The sequence below is a fragment of the Bubalus bubalis genome, chromosome 5 (genome assembly GCF_019923935.1).
Source record: "Bubalus bubalis isolate 160015118507 breed Murrah chromosome 5, NDDB_SH_1, whole genome shotgun sequence".
Classification (NCBI taxonomy): Eukaryota; Metazoa; Chordata; class Mammalia; order Artiodactyla; family Bovidae; genus Bubalus; species Bubalus bubalis.
In genome coordinates, this window is record NC_059161.1 from 17,763,724 (window position 1) to 17,790,620 (window position 26,897).

General features: G+C 44.4%; 1 long non-coding RNA gene across 1 annotated transcript in view; it reads right to left on the bottom strand.

The window, feature by feature from the left end:
- Positions 1-3,470: 3,470 nt before the first annotated feature.
- Positions 3,471-26,897, bottom strand: part of LOC123333642 — a 36,991-nt gene continuing 13,564 nt past the window's right edge. Inside the window, exons 2-3 of the long non-coding RNA XR_006551066.1 lie at positions 8,981-9,121; positions 3,471-5,278 (exon numbers count right to left, since the gene is read on the bottom strand). This is a non-coding gene — a long non-coding RNA (uncharacterized LOC123333642). The remainder of the gene's footprint in view (positions 5,279-8,980; positions 9,122-26,897) is intronic.

Here is a 26,897-nt window from a genome sequence, read left to right on the forward strand (position 1 = left end):
AACAGGTAGGCCCAGGCCAGGCCCTGAGATGACCTCACCCGCTCTGAGTCACAGTCTCTTGATAAGTAAGCAACAGCTGCGGGTGGTATCCCCGTCTCAGAGGATTCTCCAGGCTCTGCTTCCTGAACTCAGCTATAAACCCTACCCGCTCTGTGCTGTTTTCCCTGGATCTCCTTCCTGAATTCTCCTTGCCTAGATCCTCTGTTTTGATGATGACTCTCTGAAAGGTTCTCCCTGGATTGAATTCTGCTTTCCCTTTGAGCCCCTCCCCTCTCCTCATATCCTGCGTCCCTCTGTGAGATTCCCGGAGCCCCAGCACCACTGGCTTCCAGGACATGGCACCCCTGCCTGTGTCCTGCTCCTATGGTTCCTCCTTGGCTGGAGCAGAGGACAAGGATTGGGTTTCAAAGCCTGAGGGGAAACTGGGTGTTTCTGTCCCAGGCAGCACAGGCCCTGAGGTCCAAGAGGAATAAGAACAACAACAAAAAAGTGAGAAACAGGCAAGGAAGGAACTGAGCCAGATTGCCTCCCTGGGCCAGCAGGCCTGAGTGCTTTAGACTAACTTAAAGGGCCAGGAACAAGGAAAATTGATGGTTCTCAGCCCTGCTTGTACCTTAGAATCACTCGGAGAGCTTCTAAAGAAAAACACCAATGTCTAGATCCTATCACAGAGCAATTACAGAACCTCTGGGGATAGTCCTGACATGTGTGTGCTCACACGTGTGTGTGTGTGCTTTAAACCTTCCCAGAAGGGTTTGATGTGTAGCCAGGGTTAAAAATTCCTGAGATGATGAAAGACTCAGATCCCTTTGCCTGGTCTTCAGTGTTCTCTCCTCTGTCTTTCCCAGAAGCACATGGGCAGGTCCTCCCAGAAGCAGCTTGATGGGATAGAGAGAGAGCCAGGGCTTTTGAGAAATGCATGAACTCAAATCTTGTGCAGATCATCAACTAGTTGTGATCTTTGGCAGGTCTTAACATTTCTAAAGTTGGTTTAGAGGCAGAGGAACCAGAGATCAAATTGCTAACATCCATTGGATCATTGAAAAAGCAAGAGAATTCCAGAAAAACATCTACTTCTGCTTTATTGACTATGCCAAAGCCTTTGACTCTGTGGATCACAACAAACTGTGGAAAATTCTTAAAGAGATGGGAATACCAGACCACCTTACCTGCCTTCTGAGAAATCTGTATGCCTGTCAAGCACCAGTTAGAACTGGACATGGAACAATGGACTGGTTCCAAATTGGGAAAGGAGTATGTCAAGGGTATATATTGTCACCCTGCTTGTTTAACTTATATGCAGAGTACATCATGCCAAATGCCAGGCTGGATGAAGCACAAGCTGGAATCAAGATTGCTGGAAGAAATATCAATAACCTCAGATATGCAGATGACACCACCCTTATGGCAGAAAGTGAAGAGGAACTAAATAGCCTCTTGGTGAAAGTGAAAGAGGAGAGTGAAAAAGCTGGCTTAAAACTCAACAGTCAAAAAACAAAGATCATGGCATCTGGTCCCATCACTTCATGGGAAATATAGGGGGAAACAATGGAAACAGTGAGAGACTTTATTTTTTTTGGCTCCAAAATCACTGCATATGGTAACTGCAGCCATGAAATTAAAAGATGCTTGGTCCTTGGAAGAAGAGCTATGACCAACCTAGACAGCATATTAAAAGGCAGAGACATTAATTTGCTGACAAAGGTGCATTTAGTCAAAGCTATGGTTTTTCCAGTAGTCATGTATCAATGTGAGAGTTGGACCATAATGAAAGCTGAGCACCAAAGAATTGATGCCTTTGAACTGTGGTGTTGGAGAAGACTCTTGAGAATCCCTTGGACTGCAAAGAGATCAAACCAGTCAATCCTAAAGGAAATCAGTCCTGACTGATCCTGAAGCTGAAACTCCAATACTTTGGCCACCTGATGTGAAGAACTGACTCATTGGAAAAGACCCTGATGCTGGGAATGACTGAAGACAGGAGAAGAAGGGGACGACAGAGGATGAGATGGTTGGATGGCATCATCGACTCAATAGACATGAGTTTGAGCAAACTCTGGGAGTTGGTGATGGACAGGGAAGCCAGGTTGCTGCAGTACATAGGGTCACAAAGAATCGGACATGACTGAGCGACTGAACTGAATTGAACATTTCTAAGGGCTTCCCAGGAGGTGCTCATGGTAAAGAATCCACCTGGCAATGCAGGAGATGCAGGAGACATGGGTTCAGTCCCTGGGTTGGGAAGATTCCCTGGAGGAGGGTATGGCAACCCACTGCAGTATTCTTGCCTGGAGAATCCCCAGGGACAGAGGAGCCTGGCAGGCTGCTCTCCATAGAATCACAAAGAGACACGACTAAGCGACTAAGCACAGCACATGGAATGTAGAGGTACCTTTAATGTGTTATAGAAGATATTTAGAAATACATTACTCTTTTCCAAAACCCAAATCAACTCTGAGTCTTCAACAATGCTTCTAGTTTCTATCAATACCTTAATTCAAACAATCCAGATATATAGAACTGTCACATAAAACCATAATCTCTTTCTGGAATCGATTCTGCAATTTCTTCATCAAAGGCATTCTTATGGGCAGCAAACTCATATTGATAGCTTTTGGATGGCTTGAATTCCTTCTGTTACTTTTGCATACTAACACATTGACCAATAGGGATCAGCTTGAAAAAGCAGTATAGGGGGAACTTCTAATGTAAAAACTCCAAGTAAAGGTGTCAGAACACAATCTCTGGTGACAGGTCAGCTTTTGATGTTGTTCAGGCTTACAGTAGTGAATCTGAGATTATATAAATAGCACATATGCCAAAGACAGCAATTAGTCATATCATGTGCCAACTCTGATCTATCCATAACAGCTTTCTAGAGCACTCTGCTAAAAGAAGTCCAGAAGCCCAGTCTGGGCTGAGTGAGAAAGAATTCAGTGATTGATTGGTGATGTCTGCCATGGGCTGGACAGCATAGTAGTTACCAGCATGGGTACTGTAGTCAGACAGAAGTTCGAGTTTTGTCTCTGCCACTTATTTGCAGGGTGACCATGGGCAAGTTACCTGATCACTTTCAGGCTTGTTTCTCATCAATAAAATGCAGATAGATTATGTTACCTGCTTCACAGGATTATTTGAGGCTTGGTTGAGTAACTCATGTCAAATGCTTAGCAACGTATCTGGCACAGATTATTAAATAAATATTAGCTGTTAGTAGCCTAAATATGATAGGCAAAGGATGGGGTGAAGCAACTTGTGCTTGGCATATTTGCCTTTTCAGGTTCAGGCTTATATGAGTCCTCCTAAGACACCTTTTGGGAGAAGGCAATGGCAACCCACTCCAGTACTCTTGCCTGGAAAATCCCATGGATGAAAGAGCCTGGTAGGCTGCAGTCCATGGGGTCTCTAAGAGTCGGACACGACTGAGCGACTTCACTTTCACTTTCCACTTTCATGCATTGGAGAAGGAAATGGCAACCCACTCCAGTGTTCTTGCCTGGAGAATCCCATGGATGGAGAAGTCTGGTAGGCTGCAGTCCATGGGGTCATACAGAGTCGGACACGACTGAAGCGACGCAGCAACAGCAAAAAGACACCTTTTAAATGCATTTGCAGAAGTTGTTGGAACTTCTTTGTTCTTAGGATACTAGCAAGAGGATTTTAGTTGATGTTGGTATAGATATGATAGGTACATTTTTTTCCTCCCTAAGTATTAAGTGGGGGCTTCCCTGGTGGTTCAGATGGTAAAGAATCTGTCTGCAATGCAGGACACCTGGGTTCGATCCCTGGGTCAGGAAGATCCCCTGGAGAAAGGAATGCCTACCAACTCCAGTATTCTTGCCTGGGAAACCCCATGGACAGAGGAGCCTGTCAGGCTACTGTCCATAGGGTCACAAAGCACCGGACACAACTGAGCAAATAACACTTTCGGATCACCTAGTAGCACAGACCCTCATTGTAGGTATATAAAAATCTGATCTGACCTTCTAATTGGATTCTAATCGCTTGTAGGACAAAACAAAATATCAGAATGGCTTAAAAAGACTTACACCTGCCTGATTTTCCAGCCCCTGCTTCTCTCCGGTACATCTCCTGAGCGCCAGCTATATTGAGCCACTAGTTTCCAAAATCTGTTGTATTAGGTGATCATGGCTGTGATTTTCAGCAGCGCTTACTCCAACTTCAGAGGGAGGCTGTAATATTTTACTATTAATCAGCATTATCTGACAGCCAACTTATACTGACTGTGAAAGTCTCCCTTTGCTTATTTTTTTGGCTAGTTTTATTTTAGTAAAGAGAATCCTTTATTCAAAGAAGATGTATTATGTCACAGAAATCAAGCAAGTGTTATTTATTTATTGACAGTGACTTCTTGAATTTTTAATTCATTTATTTTTGGCTGTGTGGGTCTTAGTGGCAGCATGCAGACTCTTCCCTGCTGCATGTGGGACTTTTCCGTGCAGCATGAAGGCTCTTCATTGTGGCACATGGGCTCCAGAGTGCACATGCTCAGTAGTTGTGGTGTGCTGGCTTAGTTGCCCCATTGCATGAGGGATCTTAATTCCCTGACCAGGGATCGAATTCACATCCCCTACACTGGAGGTGGATTCTTAACCACTGGACTGCCAAGGAAGTCCCTGATGCTGACTTCTTGAGGCCTAAATGCCCTTCCAGCCTTTTCCCCAAGCCAGGTTGACTGTTGCAGGAATGCCTGGCTCAGAGCAGCACTTCTCAGGAGCACTCACTCTCACTCCAGCTGGGCTTTGGCTCACCAAATCCATGTTTGCAGTGAGCCTGGGATGCCTGAAATGAAGATGCATCCTCATGTCTGGTGCTCTCTAAGGCATCATCAGGTCGATCGCCCAGCGGCCTGCGGATCTGCACACAATGCTGGCCTGGTGGTGGCCTTCGAGGAAGGCTTCGTAAGCTTGAGAAGTAGGGTGTCATTCATGTTACTGCAGTTAGAATGGCTTTGGGGGCTGCTAACCAGAAGGGGGAAAGTGCCAAATTTCATATCTCCACCGAGTTAGAATTTAGTCATTCAGCTGCTCTGTTCTCTGATGATCTCCTTGTAGAGTTTAAACTCCATGGAACAAGATCTGTGCTATTGCACTGTAGCTCAGAGGTGTTCTGCACTGTCACCAGAGAAAGGAAGAGAGATTGTGGTCCAGACGAGGAGGAGCACGTGGGGTGGGGGCAGGGAACAGCTCCTAGGACAGAACAATCCATGTCCAGCTAAATAAAAGTCTCCAAGAGTCTTCAACTGTCCAATGGTCAGCTGAGAACAAAAGCAGCAAAACAAAATTGGGTTAAACTTCAAGGTTAACCAAATGAAAAGAAAGCACATACATAAGATAATCTTTTAAGTCAACTGGCAAGCTTTACAGGAACTAGGTAGTGGTTGGGAAACAATATACCAAGGCCAAGGGTGGGGCTAAAGTCAGGCACCCTGGTGGGTTACTGGGGAGGCCACTTCTCTGGCCTGATGGGAGACCAAGAGCTGAAGGGCGGTGGTAACTGTGCAATGGCTTCACAGTCCAAACTGTTTTCTAAAATATCCCCCTGTTTCCTTCCAACTTCATGTGAAATTACACCTAGGTATGGCAACACACACCAGGATTGCAGTACTAGAGCAAACCTCAGAGGTCCTAGCTGTGACTTTCTCTACTTTTGGACAGCGTAAGCTAGAGAAGCTGAGAGAGTTAACCAAGGCCATATATCTGTAAGCGGCAGATTCACAAGAGCCCAGGCCAACCGGGCCTGAACCCCAGGCCTGGTTCAGTGCTTTTACTAGTACCCAGTCTGATTCTTGATGTCTGGCCTCTGGGAGTTCTTATTTTCCAACAGCACCATGTTTTATGTGTGCTTTTGTTATAAATTGTATTTATAGCTAATAGCAGCAGTATTAGAAACTCTTCTGGTGTAAGAAGTGCCTCACTCGATTTTATTTTTCAGGTTGAACACTGACTATAGGAGATTAAAAAGAGTTTTCCATTTTCTTTTTTGATTAAAGGACATTCCTAATGCAATCTTATTTCCTGAAGCTGCCACTGGGGGGTGGTGGGCAGCACTTAGGATATTTATACAATGGCAACAAGAAAATGGTTTTCTCATACTCAAAATCAAGAAGTTTCCTGAAGAGCTCAGGAGCTAAAACTGGCCCATATGGAGAAGCAGTGATGCTGTAAAACAGAGTAGATATGTGAGATAAAAGGATACACTTTGGGGACTTCCCTGGTGGTCCAGTGGTTAAGAATATGCTTTGCAGTGCAGGGGACATGGGTTTGATCCCTGGAGAGGGAACTAAGATCCCACACGTGCCGTGGAGCAACTAAGCCTGTGTACCAACTAGAGAGTCTGTCCACTGGAATGAGAGATTTCACATGATGCAACTAAGACCCAGTGCAGCCAAATAAGTAATAAATAAATAAACAAAAACTTAATGACATTTTTTTTTTTAAGTATACACTCTGTGAAGTTCCTGGAAGAGGAGTCAGTGAGGGAAGACTTGGTGTGGAAGATGAGACATGTGTTAGTCTTGGGATGGAATGGGACAGATTTATGAATGGGGGTCTCTATGCCAGGGGAAGGAAATGCCAAGAGTCGGCGCAGAGACAAAGGAAGAAGCAGAACATCTTCATGAAGAGTCAGCTGGGCTGGGGTGGAAGAGGATATGGGGTGGCAGGAAAGGAGGCTGGATAATATAGTTCCTAGTAACCCAACAAGAGGATTGTAAGTGTGCCACCACGGGAAATGGGGAGCCATAGAGGGTTTGAGCAAAGAAGTGACGTGAATGAAGTTCTAAGAGATGATTGGCTTGTCTGGCATTGCAAGACAAGCTGGAGGACACTTAGACTAGAATTAGGAAAACTAGCCATTACAACTATATTGCAAGATATGAGTGAGAAATGTCAAGAACCAGGGTGTACCAGTTCAAATGGAAAGGAAGCTACAAGTGTGGTAGACATTTGAAAGGAAAATATTGACCACATGCCATCTGCTCATATTGGCCTAAGTAGTCCTTGTTCATGCCTCAAAGTGTTAAAACATCAACTAGCTTTGCTGATGAAATATTGTGTCATGTAAATGTCTATATAGCAATATTTATAGATTTCTCATGATTTACTTAATTTTCCAAATATTTAATTGCTTCAGATAAGGGTTAAAACATTAGATGCAGGGTGGAATTATTCAGAATAGTTTACGGTTTTCAAAAAACATCTCAAAAAACCTTTGAAATCTTTCAATGCTCTGAATTTCACAACAGATGGTATGTTATTCAGACTCTTTCAGATTACATGAAAGAGTCATACCTAAATTGTAAATGATGAAGATTTGAGGTTGGCATTTACAGAGAAGTAAGGAAGTGGGCCAAGTGCTCAGCAGTTCCATAATCATTGTGGCTCCCACATACTGGTCCAAGACTTTCACAGTGGGATGCACAGTAGGTCTAGATTGAATCTAGGGAAGCAATAAATCAGTTTGGCATGATTCAGGATATTGTAGTGGCTCTTATGACCTGTCTTCTCTGTGAGCATCTCTTATGCTCCCCAAGAGCATCATGTCAACCATCATCACTATCCATATGTGGAGTTGTTTTGCATCAGAGTCGTCCCACACTGGATGGCCCTTGACTGGGGCTCCATTCCTGCTGTAATCAGACAGAATAGGGTGGCTATCTCTTATCACAAATGACATACCATAGCCATTCAGGCAGAAAGAAAAGCCTGGGGTCACTTTCCTCAGCAGGGGTCCATAACAGACCCTCAAAGCTCCCCATCTGTTTAGATGAGATAGACAATGATACAGATGTGTGTTTGGAGGCAAAAGGGGAAATTCTCTCTTTATCAGAGAGTCATATAGTAGCTTTCTGAATTTCTAAACTTAGAAAGACAACTTCAAATAATCACTAACTTCTGTTTACATCAAAAATTTCTCTCCTTTTTCACTGATGAGACAGGAAATACAGTCAGACATAGCACATTGGAGAATGTGAGACTTTTCCATATTTTATTGTGTCTTTTATTGGAAATGAGATATCAGAGAAGGTTGGCTGCTGTTTTTCCCCTGGAGTCCAGAGTTTGTCTAAACTATTTTGCCCCAGGTTATTATCAGTGATTAGCCAGTGACTATCTGGTGAGTACCTACTTTATTCATTAGCTCTGAGATGACATATCGTGATTTCATCTCATGTACTCCCTATTGGAGTGGTTCCTGGAATGTTCAGGGTTGAGAAGGACTCTAGGTTTTGATCTTTCTTCAAAAGGAAAGAAAGCCAACACTGATTAGTGACAATGAGTATAGGAGGGAGGAAAAGGAACATAGGCATGAAATTCACCATTACACCATCAGCACACCTTCACATTATTCTCAATAATGTGCCAGTTCTTTACCCACATCCCAGTTTGCTGCTCCTGAAACTTGGTGATTTCACTGATGCCTGATTTTTTTCGCTTCTTCACTTCCACTCCAATGTTTGTTATCAACAAGGCCTTCCTGAAATTTCTCTCTCCCTTTTCATTCCTCCAGACATAACCTTGGTCCAGTTGGCTTTGAAGGCTTTCAAAGCTGTTTTCATTTAGAGAGGCGTGATATAGTTCTGGAGATACCAGCTAGGTGCCCAGAAAGTGTCCACATTGACAGACCCTTGGGGATCTGAGATCTAGTTTTCCCTTAGCCTTCTAGGTCTAAAAACTCAAGTGTGTCAGGGCCCCAAATTGGACCCAGAGGGAAATGGTTTATATGAATTGGTCATAGGAGACTGACAGATAAGCAATTATAGGGAAAAAATGTATTGGCCTTACAGAAAGTTGTAAAGTTCTATGATCTGTGCATTTGTTCCTGGTGGGAAATCTCCACGCAAGTCAGGACATGATCAGAAGGGGGTTTGGTGAACATGAATGCAAGGTCGGGCACTGGCTGCGGGGTCTAAAAGGAACGAAGCCACAATGGCCCACCTCTCGTAGGGATGTCTCATTACCATTTCTCCAGGACAGAGTGGGTAAGTGCTGCCATGCGCCGCTCTTTCCCGGTCTTCATGCTGTGGCTGAGCCTTTGTCAACATGCTCTGTAACAATATTGATGTCAAGTTGCTCCATTCAATTCATCCCAGACAACCTGCCTTTTAAATACAGAGGGTTGATTTTGTTAGCCGACCCCTCTAAGTTTAGGGGGTGTTCCTCACTTTCATCACCTACTAGCCCATTCCGTAGCTATTCAGGAGCTTTACTGTCTCCAGATTTCTAACGAATTCTTTTGCCTAAAAGACCTTTCATTATCTGCAACACCTCACATTTGATGAGCCCGAGTTGACAAAGCCCTTCCACAGGCAGTCTCCCAGAGTCCTTATCTGCTTGGGCAGAAGGTAAAGCGTGGGTTTGCACATGAGGGAGAGAAGGCTAACAGAAAACTCCAGCAAGTTCCTGCAGGGCCCCCACCCCAGCGCCAGGTTGGGGACCAGGGAGGCTGACTTGGGGGGCCCATGTTTTTTCTGCGCTCATCATCTCCTCTGCTCTTTTCTCTATTAAAAAAAGCTCATAAACGTTCCCAATCCCTGCCCTTGGGGGTAGAGTGAAGTTCCTAACGATGGGTTTTCAGGGCCCCACTCTGCATCTGGTGTCTGACTTCCTGCTCCCGGTCCCCCAGACTTTTCTTTCTGCCCAGTCACGTGGGCCCTGTTCCCCTTTCCACTTGCTCCCACGCTCCAGCCCCTGCTTTGGCTGTGGCTGAGCAGAGAGAAAACAAGTTCAGAGAGTGCTTCTGGGTCCCCCAGGCGTGCCCTTCCCCAAGTTACCCGGGGTATCAGTTTGGCAGGTCACCTTCTGCTGGCACTGGGCTCTGGGATCTGGAGGGGGTGAGGCTGGGGGAGGGAGCACGGGCTGAGAACGGGGAATTTTCAATGCATGTTTGATTCTCGTCCGCATTCAGGGCTCCTCATTAAAGCCACAGACGCGGCGCAGGGGATCTGCTCTTCATTTCAGAGTTGGCAACGCCTGAAGCCCCATTAGCGGTAATATGCACCAGCGGGATCCAGGGAGAGGAAGAAGGCTGAAAGGACTAGAATTTCTGGCCCAATTTTTAAAGAAAAGAAGAGAATGAGAGACCCATAAAACTCAGAAGCACTCTTTTCCCCTGGGCTCATTCACATGGAAATGCAAGTCCGCTGATGGCGGACAGGGCAGTGATGGAGCAGGAGCAGGGGTCTCTGTGACCCTCCAGCTCCTTCGCGGCCGCCCCGTGCGCCAGCGGGACTCCCCTCCTGAGCCACCAGTGGCCAAATGGAAAGACTTTAACATCACACTTTGGGCACTTGGCAGGAAACACCATGAATGTTCCAATTATTAAACTAGTAAGCACTCAAGACCCCAAACAGCCCTTCGTGGTGCACGTACACCCCAGCGTTGGGTGCTGGGAAAACTCCTCGTCAAGCACAAGGCTCTTTGGTTGCTGTGCTGATGATATGGAGCAGAAAAAGGACAGCGGTCATGACATTGGCAGTGGCTGTCTAAGGTTCCTCTGAGGCCTGCGGTGGGTGTTCTGGATCTGAGGCTCAGGCCTAGTGGGGGTCAGGGTTCATGTGGGGAAAGGAAACAGTGGATCCTGTTCCTTGAAACTTAAGGAAACAGGTACTAACATAAGATCTATGTTTTGCAGCCTGATCGCTTGCTGACAGATGTAGAGAGCAGCACCGCCTTTGTTGTGATCACTGCTGCTGCTTACTTAACCGCTAAGAATGCCGCCTTGAGCACAGCACTGCGGATGGGAGAAAAGCCAGTCTTGATTCCAGTGGCCCAACCCAGAACTTTGGTTACTGGATTCTCAGCCCATCTTCATAGACACTCAGGGAGGCATGCAAGGTAGTGTTTATCTACCCATTTTTGTTGTTCAGTCGCTCAGTCTTGTCAGTCAGTCGTGACCCCGTGGACTGCAGCACGCCAGGCTTCCCTGTCCTTCACCATCTCCTGGAGCTTGCTCAAACTCACTGAGGAAATTGAATCTCTGTGTGCAAATGATCTGTTTGTGATCTGCAGGATGAAGACTCAAACCCAGATCTTCTCAGCAACTTCAGTATTTTCAGTACTTTTTCCAGGAATCTACTTACTAGAAAGATCATCTCAAGCTAACCTGTGAAATGAGGATTGGGAAGAGTCATCAGATTTGGGACTGTGAATCGCTCTGTTTGAAGACAAGTCTCATGACGTGGACTTCCTGAAGATCCACCAATTGCCAGACTCTCTTTAAGAGGCCTGAGCTGACTCTTGTTTCAAGGAGCAGCCTAACATTAACATCATCAAGAAAGATCTATTGTGCCCTTCAGTTTATGAAGTTGACTTCCTGTACTTAACTTCACATTCTGCTTTCTGGCTGGCTTCTGGGTTTCACATTCCTCTTGTCAAGCACTAGCTCTTCCTTCTATGACTGCTGATCTTTTTCTTTTCTGGCCTTGGGTTTATTGCCCTGTTTCCTGCCTTCTTCACTGTGCTATTTGAGGATGCCTGTTGTCAAAGACTAGAAAATTCGTGTCCATTGGAGGAAAGAAAATAGAGAAAGCCCTTCAATGAAACTGCAAACATGTAGGACAACAAGCTACAGACATGCATCAGGACATCTTAGGCATCACAGATTATGTGTCTGGAGTGCCCATATCTATCACATGCTGTAGAGTGAGGTCAGCCTTCCAGAGTTCTGCTTAGGGAACAGATGGGTTTGAAAGAGATTGTCTCATTATACAAGTGAGAGATGACTTCCCCAAAATGACACAACTAGTCAGTGGCAAAATAAAGGCTCTGTGTACTTGCGTAATTCTCTCTGCTTCCCCCCTGCCCCGTAATTTGTAGGACTGAAGGATTGGAAGGAATCTCCATCACCTTTTTAGAAGAGAAAATAACTCATATGAGCCTACAATGCTCTCTTATGGTTCTTCTGTAAGTTCTAAGGGTGGGATAAAAAGATCTTGCCAAGAGGTAAGAACTGAGGGAACGATTTTTTATTTTTTGCCAGTGATGGATCTTAGTCGTAGCACTTGGGACCTAGTTCCCTGACTAGGGATTGAACCCAGGCCCCCTGCATTAGGAACTTGAAGTCTTAGCCACTGGACTACCAGGGAGGTCCTGAGGGAAGGATCTTAAAGAAAGAGATCAACTTGTCCTCTTTTAGACTCTTGGACTTTCCATCCATTCCTTTAAGGTATGAGTAGGAAGTTGGAAATGTGATTATATTATCCTCAATGCGTAGGCACTAGCTCACCTGGAGCCAAGAATTAAAAACAGGGTTTTTCCATGTGAGATGCCTCAGGTGGAAGCTTTTTTGCAATCTTAAATTTGAATCCTAGATTACAAAACATGTTGTTGTTCAGTCATTCAGTCATGTCTGACTCTTTGCGACCCCATGGACTACAACACACCAGGCTTCATAAACTGCTTCCATAAAGCACTTCTCTATAAAGAAAAGCTTACTGGGAATCCTTGTGTCTTTGTTCACATCTGTAGCTTAAAGGACTTCCCTGCTTTTGTTTTCCCTGACAGTGACCTTATTTTCTGATTTCAAACCTGAGATTTCAAGTCTAGCAAAGTCTTGCTTTATATTGTGAGTTATCTTATACAGAAAATATTATAAAGGTGTAAAAACCAAAGTGCATTTAATCAATGTACTTAGCTAAACATAGATATGAAAAAGAACAAAAATACTTGAAACCAAGAGTATTCCCATTAATGTTTTTCATGTTTTAAATGTTTTAAAAAAATGTTATTAAGTTTATTAACATTTTAAGATATATTTGGTTACATTTTTTACTGTTATTTTATTTTAAATATTTTATTCTTCCATGTGGACCAAAAGTCTCTATTGAATTTGTTACAATATTGCTTATGTTTCATGTTTTTGGTTTTTTGTTCTCAAGGCTTGTGGAATCTTAGCTCTTCGACCACAGATCAAACCTACACCACCTGCATTGGAAGGCAAAGTCTTAACCACTGGACTACCAGGGAAATCGCACAATCAGCACTATCATATCCCCTTAACTCCCCAAGGGGCTCTTCTTGCATTTATTTTCACCTTCTATATTGACCTTCTATATTGACCTTCAGTAGAGAATAAAAATGAGAGAGAGGTGAGGAGTTGCACATGGTTTGTCCTGGATTCTGTGACCCACATCTTCCATCCTGCCCTCATTCATCATGGCTGGTCCCAGCGCATTGTTAATAAATAGAGAGAGGAGGGATGGTGAAGACATGAGAGAGATTTCAGCACAATCCCTGGAAGACTGGTGTGGGCTGTCCTGCACATACGTCAGCAGAGATACATTCCCTTTGTTACCTGAGACCAGATTAACACTGTTGGTTTCTGTGCCATTCATCAGTTTCAAAATCATGAGCATAATAACTTCCTCAAGTGACACACATCATAGCCCAAGTACCACAAAGCTTTCTTTAGCGTGTAAGGCAATGATAATTTAGTACTAGTAATGTAAACCATGGATGGTCACAAGGTTTATAAAAAATGTCCTCAAATTTCTTATTCTAAGCATCTGACTTTGAGAAAACAAACACCCCCCCCCCCCCCCCCAAACCTAGCTCATCAATTTCTCATCCCAATTTAAATGTATACATTTATGAAAAATGGCTACTTCCACATTAGCTAGCTTGGGCTGCTTTGGAGCAATTTTGGTTTTCTACTACAACCTCTTTCCTTCTTAAGATGCCTTGCTAAATGACCCTGTTTTAGATGCCTGATTTTGGCTGCTGGTGAGAAGTACCAAGTGATGGACTCAGCATCTCTCTCTTCTACCTGCAGGTCTGGACAGCAGCCCTCCTCCACTCAGTGACCTTCTTGGATATGGCGCCTGCATTCCATTCCCAGCACAGGGCTGGCTCCAAGGACGGGAGCCCTTTGCAAAGCACTGTTTCCCATAGTTCCTGATGCCTTTGTTCTGAGATAAAGTAAGCCTGTGCTCCATCCCCTCTGCCAAGCTTCTGCTTATCACTAGGCAAGGCAAATATTATTGGAATGTTTCAGCGCGCTATTAGCCAAATTCCAATGCAATCCCAATCACTTGATTAAGTGTTTTGAGGACTCACTAGTCCTGGCATTGACAAGTCCTTGTAGGAGATCAACAGTGTCAATGGGAATAAATATTAGCTTGTCCTTTCACATTGAATATGTCAAGCTGACCTACAAGGATGTAAGCACCCCAAGGGCTGCAATTTCTGTTTATTTTGTCTCCAATATATCCCCTAATACACCTGGAATGCTACCAGAACGGTACCCTGAAGTAGTGCCCGGGACATAGTTGGTGCTTAATAAATGACTTTTAAAAAATTACGTTAAAGTTTCCTTACAGTGAAAAATCTGTTCTTGACCTTCATATAAATTCAATCACTTAGTATGAGCTCTTTTACATGTGTCAGAGTTTTAAATTCAACATCTTTAGAGATTTATCCATGTTTGCATATATTAGTAGTTTGTTCCTTTTTATGGCTGTGTAGTATTCCATGCATAAATATTCCACAACATATTTATCCATTCTCTTGTTGATGGATATTTGGTTGTTTCCAGTTTGGGGCTGCTGTGACTAAAGTTTCCATAAATATTCTTGTATGTCTTCTTGTGGGTGTATATTGTTATTTCTCTTGGGTTAAGTATTCAGGGATGAAAATGCAGAACTACAAGGTAGGGGTAACTTAATAAGATTGTGCCAAGATAGTAGTAAATATTTATTAAGTCCTTTGAAACATATCCAGTTAAGTTGTCTTTCCAATTTGAAATATCCTTTCCCTTTCTCAATCAATTGTCATAAAAATTCCTTTTTCAAGGTTTTGCTGCATAAGGACTTCTCTGATTATTGCCATATGTCTTCAGTAAGGTGAATGTTTTGTTGTCGTTTAGTCGCTAAGTCATGTCTGACTCTGCGACCCCATGGACTGTAGCCTGCCAAGCTCCTCTGTCCATGGGATTTCCCAGGCAAGAATTCTAAAGCGGGTTGCCATTTCCTACTCCAGGGGATCTTCCCGATTCAGGGAACCCTTGTCTCCCGTGTCTCCTGCATTGGTGGGTGGATTCTTAACCACTGAGCCACCAGGGAAGTCCAAGTTTAATGTTAACCCAAGATTAAAATTAATAGATATTTATTGTATAATATACACTAGTTTCCTTGTATTTTATTGTTTTCTGAGGCTGCAGAGATGGAAATCACTCCTTGGCCCCAGGAAGCTCACAGTCTAGTCAAGAAGACAGACAGCTGTGATGGGGACAGTGAGGCATACACACGGTGGTAAGGGGCTAAGAAGAGCAAACACATAACTCAGTCTGAGAGGTCTTTCTGGGACTGGAAGCCTCGACTAAATCCAATAGTGTGTTAAAAAGAAGAGAGCATTCTAAGCAAAGAAAACTGTAGATATAAAGAGAGATGAAGGGGAGCATGCTTCATTTGGGGGTAGATGGGTCCCCATAGCTTGAGCACTGGGCTTGAATGTGGGTTGGCGAGACACCAAGGAGACGAAGGGGGCTGCGGAACAGCCAAGACCTGGACACAGAAGACCTTGGACATCCTGTGAAGGCATCTAGACTTTACCTGCAACTCTGGGGAACCACTGAATGGTCTTAAGCAGAGATGACATAGGATTAATGGCATCTCCTACTTTTCCACAGAAACTGATTTAACTTTTATTCCACTACTTGTTTCGATTTGTCTCTTGCTGTTGTGATTTGTCCACGTGTCTCCTCTCCATCTGGCCTGCAAGGTAATCCTTATGAATGTCTTTGGGATCTCCATGACTCCAAAGCACTTCTCAGCTGGCACATCCCTGGTGGCTCAGATGGTAAAGAATCTGCCTGCAATGCAGAATACGTGGGTTCGATCCCTGGAGAAGGGATTGGCAACCCACTGCAGTATTCTTGCCTGGAGAATCCCATGGACAGAGGAGCCTGGTGGCCTGCGGTCCACGGAGTCGCAAAGAGATGGACATGACTGAGCAACTCAGCACACACATACAGTAGGCATAAGTGCTTTGTGGGTGTTTGATCAATGGGCTTGAGCCATGAATACCTAGAGGCTACCCACACCCTTGGGGGCTGCTAGACTGAGGTTTAAGGAGGATGTTCATTTTCCTTGGGGTATAAATCCCATTGAAATGGACCTGAGAGAAAAGTTCTGAATTCTGACACGGAAGGAAGGGAAGGAAAATCACACAAAAACTAAGAATCCTCAGGTGTTTCTGTCATAACCTTATCGGCCTCCCACACAGAATCCCACTGAGGTATTTTGGGGCTGTTCTGCGGCAAAAACCTGGTTGCTTTTCTGAAGCATTCTGGAATTTCCATCCAGTGAACAGATGGCATTGTTTTCATACAAAGAGCAAAAGAATCTCATGTACTCAAACACTGGGAGCTTGAAAAAATACACAGAGGCTGGGTAGTAATTACAATGGGGAAAGAACATGATATGTCAACAGCTAGACTCCACAAAGCAAGCATCCAGTTGGTTCCTTGGCTGGTAAGATGGCCTCTGCGGGCAGTGTCAGGGCTGAGGGCGTGAGTACACTGATGTGGTGGTAACACCGGCTCTGGGCCAGGCTATGGTCTCACCTACCAACACAGCTGAACTGCTCTCTCGATATTTAAATGAAGTTCCTGTTATGTGCTTGGTGCTGAGAATCCAGCAGTGAAAAGACACAGTTCTGATCACAGGAGCTGTTAGCATGGAGGTGAGAACAGACTGAAGGATCTGCATAGAAATTGAGAACAAGAAGTAGAAACCTCTACCCCAGGCTGGAGAGATCAGGAGAGGTTCCCGGGGGAGGTGACATGTGAACTCAGTCTTATGAGCTGCCTGGGAGCTGGCCAGGAGGTTTAGTAAGGAGGCAAAGTAAAGGATAACATTGAGGGCCTTCTGGATTGAGGGGACAGTGTGAGCAAGGGCATGGATGTTCCAGGAGTGAAGTGGATTCAGGGACATCATCTAAGCAGTACTGCCTGTTCGGATAGGGTAGGGAGTGGCATAAAATGAGGCTAGAGATGCAACCTGGGAACTAGAAATATCTGAGCAAAGCATTACACAAGTTCATGCAAATGACTTGCATAACCAGGTGCACCCTATCAGGAAGTCTGCTTGTAAGGTTGAGAGCCTGGGAATATTTGGTAACAAAACTCTAATGCCAAGATCAACAGGTCTCACAGGGAAGAAGTAGTCATTTATCCATTTAATCTAGACACATGTAGAGAGCAAGTGCGAAGTATCAGGTACTAGAAGTCCATGATGAGTACTGTATTCCTGACAAAGTGACCAGCACTTGCTATTTTGCCCAAGGTGAGGACTCCAGAGATAGTTGTCCAATAAATCCTGTTGGGTGAATCAGAGAAGTGAGCAGACAAGTATGATATCAAAGGATTACAATTAAGAGAGAGCAGGAAACTCATCCTGAAAATGTCTGCATGAGTCCAGAGAAGTAAAATACATAAATGAAGAGACCTCCAGGTGAAGGACAACAGGGCCTCATGGGGATGATGGCCAGTAGAGTGTGTGCTTATTCACAAGGGGATAGTTGCTACTCAACTCCAGGTAAATTAGAATCAAAAGAAGCTGGAAATTTGTGTTTTTTTATCCAGTGAAACATTACTGTGCAAATTGGTTGCTCCCACATGCTCAGGGTTCCAGCATAATCAGCCTTGTACCTACATGGAGGTGATGGCATAGAGAGACAGACACTGGTTACCAAGATCTGAGGCTTGGATACCTGCCTTTCTGGAGGAACATATCACGGGACACAGAGACCTGCATGATCAGAGTGGAAGACCATAGCCTTCCGAGCCAAGAGGGCGAACAGAGTCAGGCGCTCCCAGGGACCCCATGCTCACGTGTATGTGGTGAGCGCCTGACTTCAGGTCAGTCTCCGGCCTTCTTACCCAGGGGCCACCGGCTGCAGTGCAGCTCCTCCCCCAGAGAGGACCTGTGTAGCCCTTGCTAATTTGCTGGCCACTGGGATCTGTTTGGGGCTGTTTGTTTTGCAGAAGGAAACAGAAGATTGCAGTGTGTCAGAATTCTGCTCCTCCTTCTGCGCTGCTGCCTCCCCCACTACATTAAAAACTGCTGAACAAACAGAGAAATCAGAGATGATTATACGCTGCTGGAAACCCGCGTGCTTCCGCCGGGCCACATCCCCCTGCCAAGCTGTTACGTAAGCCATCAGGACTGGAACCAAGTGGAGTTGCCATTGACAGCCCGTCCATGACCTGCTCATCACCCACCGCTTTCCGCAGGTCCCGTCTCACCTGGCGGGAACCTGCCCTGGGGAAGAGAGGGCCAGGGCACAAACGGACAGGCTGCTTGTTTTTACATTTGTTTTGGGATTTCCCTCTCTCCCTTCCCAGCCAGTTCAGAGGTATGGGTGGGTCAGGATTAGGAGTTTACTTTGGCTAGCTTCCCAGTGACTAACACATTTTATACTGGCAAACTCCATCTGACAATCCGGGGGAGTTGAGTGTTTTTCACCCTCTGAAGTGAATAAGTCATTTTGGATGTTTAGAGACCAGAGTTGAACAAGTAACTCCTGGAGCCCGGGGTGACCTTTAGGCCAGACCACACTGCTCTGATGACCAATACTTATTTCTATTTAGGGATTCTGGGCATGTTTCCCAGTCCTAAACCACCTAAATGGACTTAGAAGAGCTTTTCCTTTGATGTGTCAATGATTTGAGTAAATGAGCTAAATTCTCAGGCTTTTCTTTCTTTTCCTTCTGCATCACAGGGTTAGGAATACTTAATGGCTCCTACAGCAAGTGCACTAAGGGTTTTATTATGACTTTCTGGCCAGGTTATAATTATGTCTGAAGTGAGCTCCCATCTATTTACAGTTGACAATATATATTCAGGATATATATGGCCAGATCTTACAGCTGATACAGATACCTCTTCCCATATCTATGCAACACTGGGATTCCATTCCTCTCCCTTTTTCAGCCTTAACTGACCTTATCCCACATGAGAGGTTTACATCTCAAGTAGATGGTCCTGAACGCTGGAGTCAGATAAAACCTGTGTTGGAGACACCGCTTGGTCATTCAGAGTCTCTGTGACCTTGTGCTATAGCCTCAACCTTGCCAAGTCCCTGGATCTGCTGGTTCCCTTTAATTTTCCTACATCACTTTAGAAAGATGCAGGCTTCCAAGGGTCACTCCTGGCTTTGGAGAATGACTGACCATGTCCACCTCTCACCTGTCCCATCACGGCGGGTGAGCAGGTCCAGCACGGTGAACCCTTCATTGGCTGATGAGACTGCCCTAGGAGTGAGGAGCTGGATTGAAACCTTAGGCTCAGTCCCCACTCCTGGCCCTCATCTTTTTTCCTATTAACCTTGGAAGGAGCGCCTCACAAGCCAAGGGCCTGGGGTGGTTGGTCAACTCTCTCTAACTCTTGGTGAGTGAGGTGCCAGCTCTTATAGCTGATACAGATACCTCCTCCCAGGAAGATGGCCAGCAAGTTCTTATTCCTTGCACAGGCATTTTAAAAAAAGCTCACACCAAAGAAGACATTGCCCTTTTTAGATCTCAATTCATAGGAAGGCTAGTCAGTAAGCCCCTGAATCCTAATAAGAGAAGGGATTTATGTAGGGGGTGGGGTTGGGTACCACATAAATGTTATGGCAGGGAGAGAGAGCCAACTTAATATACTGAGAACTAATTTTATTAAGTGAAACTATTTTGCACAGAGTGACAGCAATCAACTGCCCTCCCATCGTCTGAATGTAAATAGGGGAACCAAATTCAGATCCTAACCTTCTTACAGGGAAGCTTTGCTTCCCACTCGGCTTCAAGATGACCTTTGGCTGGAAAACAAAATGTGGGTCTGAATTCAGTAAAGCTTGAGTTTGACTCAACTCTTCCAGTTCAGAGAAAATAAAAATCCTTATTTCCGGAATCCAGTAGCCTCTTTAATTGAGTTCATCCAGCCTTTGATGGTTTTCTGGATAATAATTAAACTCATGTTGACCAACCTCCTTACGTTGTTATCTTAAAAAAAGAGAGAAGTGGTGTGGTTTGGATGGGGCCATGGGAAGCAAGCCTTTTTGAGCATCTTTCTCCCTCTGTCCAGACTCTGGCTTTCTGCCTGGCTGCATAAACATCATCAGGAAGCCTCCCTCCTCAGACCCTTCAGATCTCCACCTGGAGAAAGGGGGTAAGGGTTATAGGAAGTTGAATAATCTTGATTGAGGGAGTTGGTTTCTTCATCAAACATGCTCTCCTTAATCTGGCTGGGGCAGGGTAGATGACAGGGAAGAGCAGCCAGTGAAAGTGTTGGGCCATGCCCCCCAGATGGGCACAACCAGAATGGGGTGTTTAGCACCAGGGACGGAGAAGGCGATGGCACCCTACTCCAGTACTCTTGCCTGGAAAATCCCATGGACCGAGGAGCCTGGTAGGCTGCAGTCTATGGGGTCGCTACGAGTCAGACACGACTGAGCGACTTCACTTTCATCTTTCACTTTCATGCATTGGAGAAGGAAATGGCAGCCCACTCCAGTGTTCTTGCCTGGAGAATCCTAGGGATGGGGGAGCCTGGTAGGCTGCCGTCTATGGGGTCTCACAGAGTTGGACACAACTGAAGTGACTTAGCAGCAGCAGCAGCAGCACCAGGGAACACTTCACGTGCCTGCCAGTTTGAATTCATGAGATCCAGTTTGAATTCACGAGATCAGTTCTTTGGAAGACTTCTCTTCAACCCCAGGCAGTTTGACTAATGCAGTAGCTCTTAAGGGATGGATAGAGAGGCCTGGGTAGCAACATTCAGTTCCAATGACTCCAATTCCCAAAGATACAGATAATGAAGTAAAACAGCATGTGACATATTTTATTTTGTCAATCATGCTTTGTCTACAAAATAAAGAGCAATGGGAATCACTGAAATATATGTGTGTGTGTGTGTATATATATATATATATATATATATATATATATATGTTAGTTGCTCAGTCATGTCCAGCTCTTTGTGAGTCCATGGACTGCAGCCTCCCAGGCTCCTCTGTCCATGGAATTCTCTAGTCAAGAACATTAGAGTGCATTTCCATTCCCTTCTCCGGGATTTTTGCAACCCAGGGATTGAACCCAGGTCTCCTGCATTGCCAGCAGATTCTTTACCATCTGAGCCACCAGGGAAGCTCTCTCTCTCTCTCTCTAAACACACACACACACATACACACACACACAGATTTAGAGATACATAAACACTCCAGTGTACAATTTTGGAACTTCTGCTATAAACTTTCAGTTCAGTTCAGTTCAGTCGCTCAGTCGTGTCTGACTCTTTGCGACCCCATGAATCACAGCACGCCAGGCCTCCCTGTCCATCACCAACTCCCGGACTTCACTCAAACTCGCGTCCATCGAGTCGGTGATGCCATCCAGCCATCTCATCCTCTGTCATCCCCTTTTCCTCTTGCCCCCAATCCCTCCCAGCATCAGTCTTTTCCAATGAGTCAACTCTTCGCATGAGGCGGCCAAAGTACTGGAGTTTCAGCTTTAGCATCATTCCTTCCAAAGAACACCCAGGGCTGATCTCCTTTAGAATGGACTGGTTGGATCTCCTTGCAGTCCAAGGGACTCTCAAGAGTCTTCTCCGACACTACAGTTCAAAAGCATCAATTCTTCAGCGCTCAGCTTTCTTCACAGTCCAACTCTCACATCCATACATGACCACTGGAAAAACCATAGCCTGGACTAGACAGACCTTTGTTGGCAAAGGAATGTTTCTGCTTTTTAATATTCTGTCTAGGTTGGTCATAATTTTTTTCCTAGGAGCAAGCGTCTTTTAATTTCATGGCTGCAGTCACCATCTGCAGTGATTTTGGAGCCAAAAAAAAATAAAGTCTGACACTGTTTCCACTGTTTCCCCATCTATTTCCCATGAAGTGATGGGACCGGATGCCATGATCTTCGTTTTCTGAATGTTGAGCTTTAAGCCAACTCTTTCACTCTCCTCTTTCACTTTCATCAAGAGGCTTTTGAGTTCCTCTTCACTTTCTGCCACAAGGGTGGTGTCATCTGCATATCTAAGGTTATTGATACTTCTCCCGGCAATCTTGATTCCAGCTTGTGCTTCTTCCAGCCCAGCGTTTCTCATGATGTACTCTGCATATACGTTAAATAAGCAGGGTGACAATATACAGCCTTGACGTACTCCTTTTCCTACTTGGAACCAGTCTGTTGTTCCATGTCCAGTTCTAACTGTTGCTTCCTGACCTGCATACAGATTTCTCAAGAGGCAGATCAGGTGGTCTGGTATTCCCATCTCGTTCAGAATTTTCCACAGTTTATTGTGATCCACACAGTCAAAGGCTTTGGCATAGTCAACAAAGCAGAAATCGATGTTTTTTCTGGAACTCCCTTGCTTTTTCCATGATCCAGCGGATGTTGGCAATTTGATCTCTGGTTCCTCTGCCTTTTCTAAAACCAGCTTGAACATTAGGAAGTTCACGGTTCATGTATTGCTGAAGCCTGGCTTGGAGAATTTTGAGCATTACTAGCGTGTGAAATGAGTGCAATTGTGCGGTAGTTTGAGCATTCTTTGGCATTGCCTTTCTTTGGGACTGGAATGAAAAGTGACCTTTTCCAGTCCTGTGGCCACTGCTGAGTTTTCCAAATTTGCTGGCATATTGAGTGCAGCACTTTCACAACATCATCCTTTAGGATTTAATCATTAATAATTACTGCGCATTCCTGGTGGCTCAGATGGTAAAGAATCTGCCTGCAATGCAGAAGAACTGGGTTCTATCCCTGAGTTGGGAAGTTCCCCTGGGGAAGGAAATGGCAACCCACTTCAGTTTTCTTGCCTGGAGAATCCCATGAACAGCGGAGCTGGCAGGCCACAGTCTGTGGGGTCATGAAGAGTCGGACACGACTGAGCGACTAAGCACAATTCTAATCTGGGCCAAGATCTTAGCAAATCAATTGTTTCTGGATGTGTCTAAGAATAGAAGGTCTTCTGGAATATGTATGTGGCTTTGGAGAATGAGGTTTTTAAAAACAAACTGTATTTTGTATAATAGTTTTAGACTTGCAGAAAAATTGCAAAGATAGTACAGTGTTCTCATGTACTTCTCGCCCAGTTTGCCCTATGAATAACATCTTACATGAGCATGGTACATTTATTACAACTAATGAGTTGATAGATACATTGTTATTAACTAACTAAAGTCCATACTTTAAAGGATGAGAGTTTTACAGAAAATTGCCATTGAAATTCTTCAGAGGTATCCTAACTTGGGTTTTCACATCACAGAGAGTTCTTCTGACCTCCTGTCTCCCCCCATTGTGGGCTTCCCTGGTGACCCAGTGGTAAAGAATCTCCCCCATCACTTCTTAGATATTCACCGATTGCTGCTTTGCTGATGTGTGGTCCGGCCACTCAAGATGGCTGTTCTCTTGTTCTCTGCCTTTCCTGTCTGATCAGTGCCTGCTTCACCTATACCCTATGCATGTGACTGACCTTCCTATATACTTGTCCCAAACCCCAGCTAGTGATTGTTCTTATTTAAGGGGTGGTGAGGGGCAGGCCCCTCTACTGGTTTCCCTGGTAACTAATAAGCACACCTGATGTCAATTCCTCTATAACTGGTAATCTCCCTTTCTTGCCCTCCTTTCCAGGAGCAAAGACTATCATCTTGTCCTGACCCTCATTGCTCCAGGACTTTGCTTCAGATGTGTAAGTTCCCTCATCCATTAAACCATTGATGTCTCTGTTGCTGACTATGGGCTCTTTCTTCAGTCTTGAAGCTGGGCAAGCACAGGGTTTGTAGGCCTGTGGAGGGCAGCCCAACAGCTACCTTTTATCTGCAAAGGAAAAAAAAATGTTTTCTGGTTTAAGATCTTGACTATCCACTAGTAAGGAACTCTCATACACCTTGTTTTAAGTTGTTCTCCTCAAAAGTATTTTACAATAGCAGTGGAGTGAATTGGTGAAGAGTAGAGATTTTGGAATCAAACAAATGGAATCCCAGTTCTGCCACTTTTAAGCTATTACTTTTTCAAGCTTCATTTTTTTTTCATATGAAAAATGGAAATAATAACAGTATCACAAATACAGATAACATATTAGTAGTTTGTTACTAGTGGGGAGAAGGGAATGGGAGGGGAAAGCTAGGGATAGGATATTAAGAGGTACAAACTACTATGTATAAAGTAAATAAGCTATAAGGATATACTGTATAGCATAGGGAACACAGCCAATATTTTATAACTACAGATGGAATATAATCTTTAAAATTGTGAGTCACTATTTTGTACACCTGAAACTTATATAATCTTACAAATCAACTACATTTCAAAAATGAATGAGATATAAAATAAATAAAAATATATAATATATGTTCACTTCAGTTCAGTCACTCAGTTGTGTCCAACTCTTTGGGACCCCATGAACTGCAGCACGCCAGGCCTCCCTGTCCGTCACCAACTGCCGAAGTCCACCCAAACCCATGTCCATTGAGTCGGTGATGCCATCTAACCATCTCATCCTCTGTCGTCCCCTTCTCCTCCTGCCTTCAATCTTTCCCAGCATCAGGGTCTTTTCAAATGAGTCAGCCCTTCGCATCAGGTAGCCAAAGTATTGGAGTTTCAGCCTCAACATCAGTCCTTCCAATGAACACCCAGGGCTGATCTCCTTTAGAATGGACTGGTTGGATCTCCTTGCAGTCCAAGGGACTCTCAAGAGTCTTCTCCAACACCACAGTTCAAAAGCATCAATTCTTTGGTGCTCAGCTTTCTTTATAATCCAACTCTCACATCCATACATGACCACTGGAAAACCCATAATATGTGTAACTGAGACATAAAAAAGAAATAATAATAGTATCTTCCACACTGATTTGCTCTGAGAATTGAATAAAAATATTTAAAAGCACTTAGTACAGTGCCAGGCACAGGATAATAGCCCAGCAATCGTAGCTATCGTTAAACTTAAAAGGTGAGGCCCTTTGGAAAGGCAACTGTGGTCAATAGACTAGTCAATGAGTAACCTAGATCAATTTGGTCAAAAATAGCTTTTCAACAAAGATCTATTTCAAAGATCAGTAGAGAGAAAATAAATAGTTATAGAAGCGTAAACTAAATGGCCTGAAGAATTCTTTTCAAATTGGAAAGAAAAAGGTCATTAAAGGGACTGCTGATGTGAAAACATGTGAGACATTACCCAGTGGCTTTCTCTGCTTTACCATTCCACTTGAAGGATTAAACTATCTAGTAAATGCTTAGGGCAGCCAACATCCCCATCGAAGGTACTCCCTGGGGAGAAATGATGTCTCAGGGCTAATTGGGAATATTATGGAGATCTGGCCATAATGCATCTCTGGCTCCTATTGGCCACATCCCATCTCACGACATTCCAGTACTCCAGCCACGTGGAAACTACTGCAGTGTATCACACATGCATGCTCTCCTGCCGTCCCTGCTCTTGCATGCTTGGCTCCTTTTGCCTGCTACACCTCCCCACCCCTTCACCTGGCTGACATATTCTCCAAAACTCAGCTCAGGTATTGCCTCCTCTGGAAAATCTTCCCCCATCACTGCTATTGTGGTTACCAGAGGCTTCCAGTCTTGTAGCATTTAACCCACTTCCTCATCTTCATCTCCCACTCTGTTGTAAGTACCATCAGTAACTCCAGTGTAGCATGGTCTGTAGCCTATGGGCTATGATTCTTCTCTCAAGAATAGTGGGAGTAGTTAGGGGAGGCCCATGGTTTGGCGGAAGCTGTAGTTTCATATCTGAAGCATAAATGAGAAAACTTGGAAGGTTACTCTTTAAAGAATATCATTAAAGTCACCGTAGGATTAAATCATAGCAGATCATTTGTGCAATGGTTTCCAAGCCCAAGTGCATGACACAATATTGGTCTCTGTGAAGTTTTCCCAAGTCAATGAGGATTCTTTTAAAAAAATTGCCACCATGAGGCTGCCCAGTCCTGTGTATGGCCTGAGACAAGGGGGTGACTTATAGTCCATATCCTCCAGTTCTCCCTGGACAGATGTCTGGTCTACCCCTTCCCCACTTTCCTATAAATGGTGACCATTCTGATTTGTACAGTTGAAGAAACAAAAGCAAAGTAATTTCTTAAAGGTCTCATAGTTACCAAGTTTTAAAATTAGGATCCAGGTCCATTTGTCTGATTCCAGAGCATTTAACTGCGATCTTCTTTAGTTGGTATATGCTCATGTCATAGGCTTAGTGCCCAGAAAAACAGAGCCTTCTCATATGGGGCTGAGCTGACAAAGTCAAGTCTATGTCACTACACTTGTATCCCAGACCAGACTGCACTAGTGCCCTTGAATCATTCTGGAAGTATCGTACACCTGCTGACTCTCTTTTCCTCTTCTTTATCCTGTGAGTCCTCTGGTACTGGGTAGGAAGACAACCTTCCAGGGTGGATAAAAAAGGACCTTCACATCTCATACTATTATATTTCCTTACCCCATAGCAGGATCCACTCTACTATGGGATTACAGTGGAGTTCCTAGTTGTAGGGAGAGTGCCACGGGTCCAGTCATTCTACAATAGATTCCAAAATCCCTTTAAACAGTTAACTTGGACAAGAGCTTTGTACCAAGATAAGTAGGTCTTTGGTGGGGTTTGGGACTTTTCTTTAATATATAAGATTATTTGTTATAATTTTGACACCTTCCTGGCATGAAGTTTAGCCCTATATGAAACACTAAAGGACACACATAACTTTTAAGTTAAATTTTTGGCATTTTTGTGGCTTATAAGTCAAAGCAGCAAAATTCCTACAGTACAGATTCTCATTCAAAGGGGCCTTGGGCCCTGCTGTTAAATATTTTCTGGATGTGACACCAGACAAAGGCCTGGAGCAATGGCCATTGTGTCCTCAGGCTAGAGTGTCTGAGAACAGGTGAGCTGG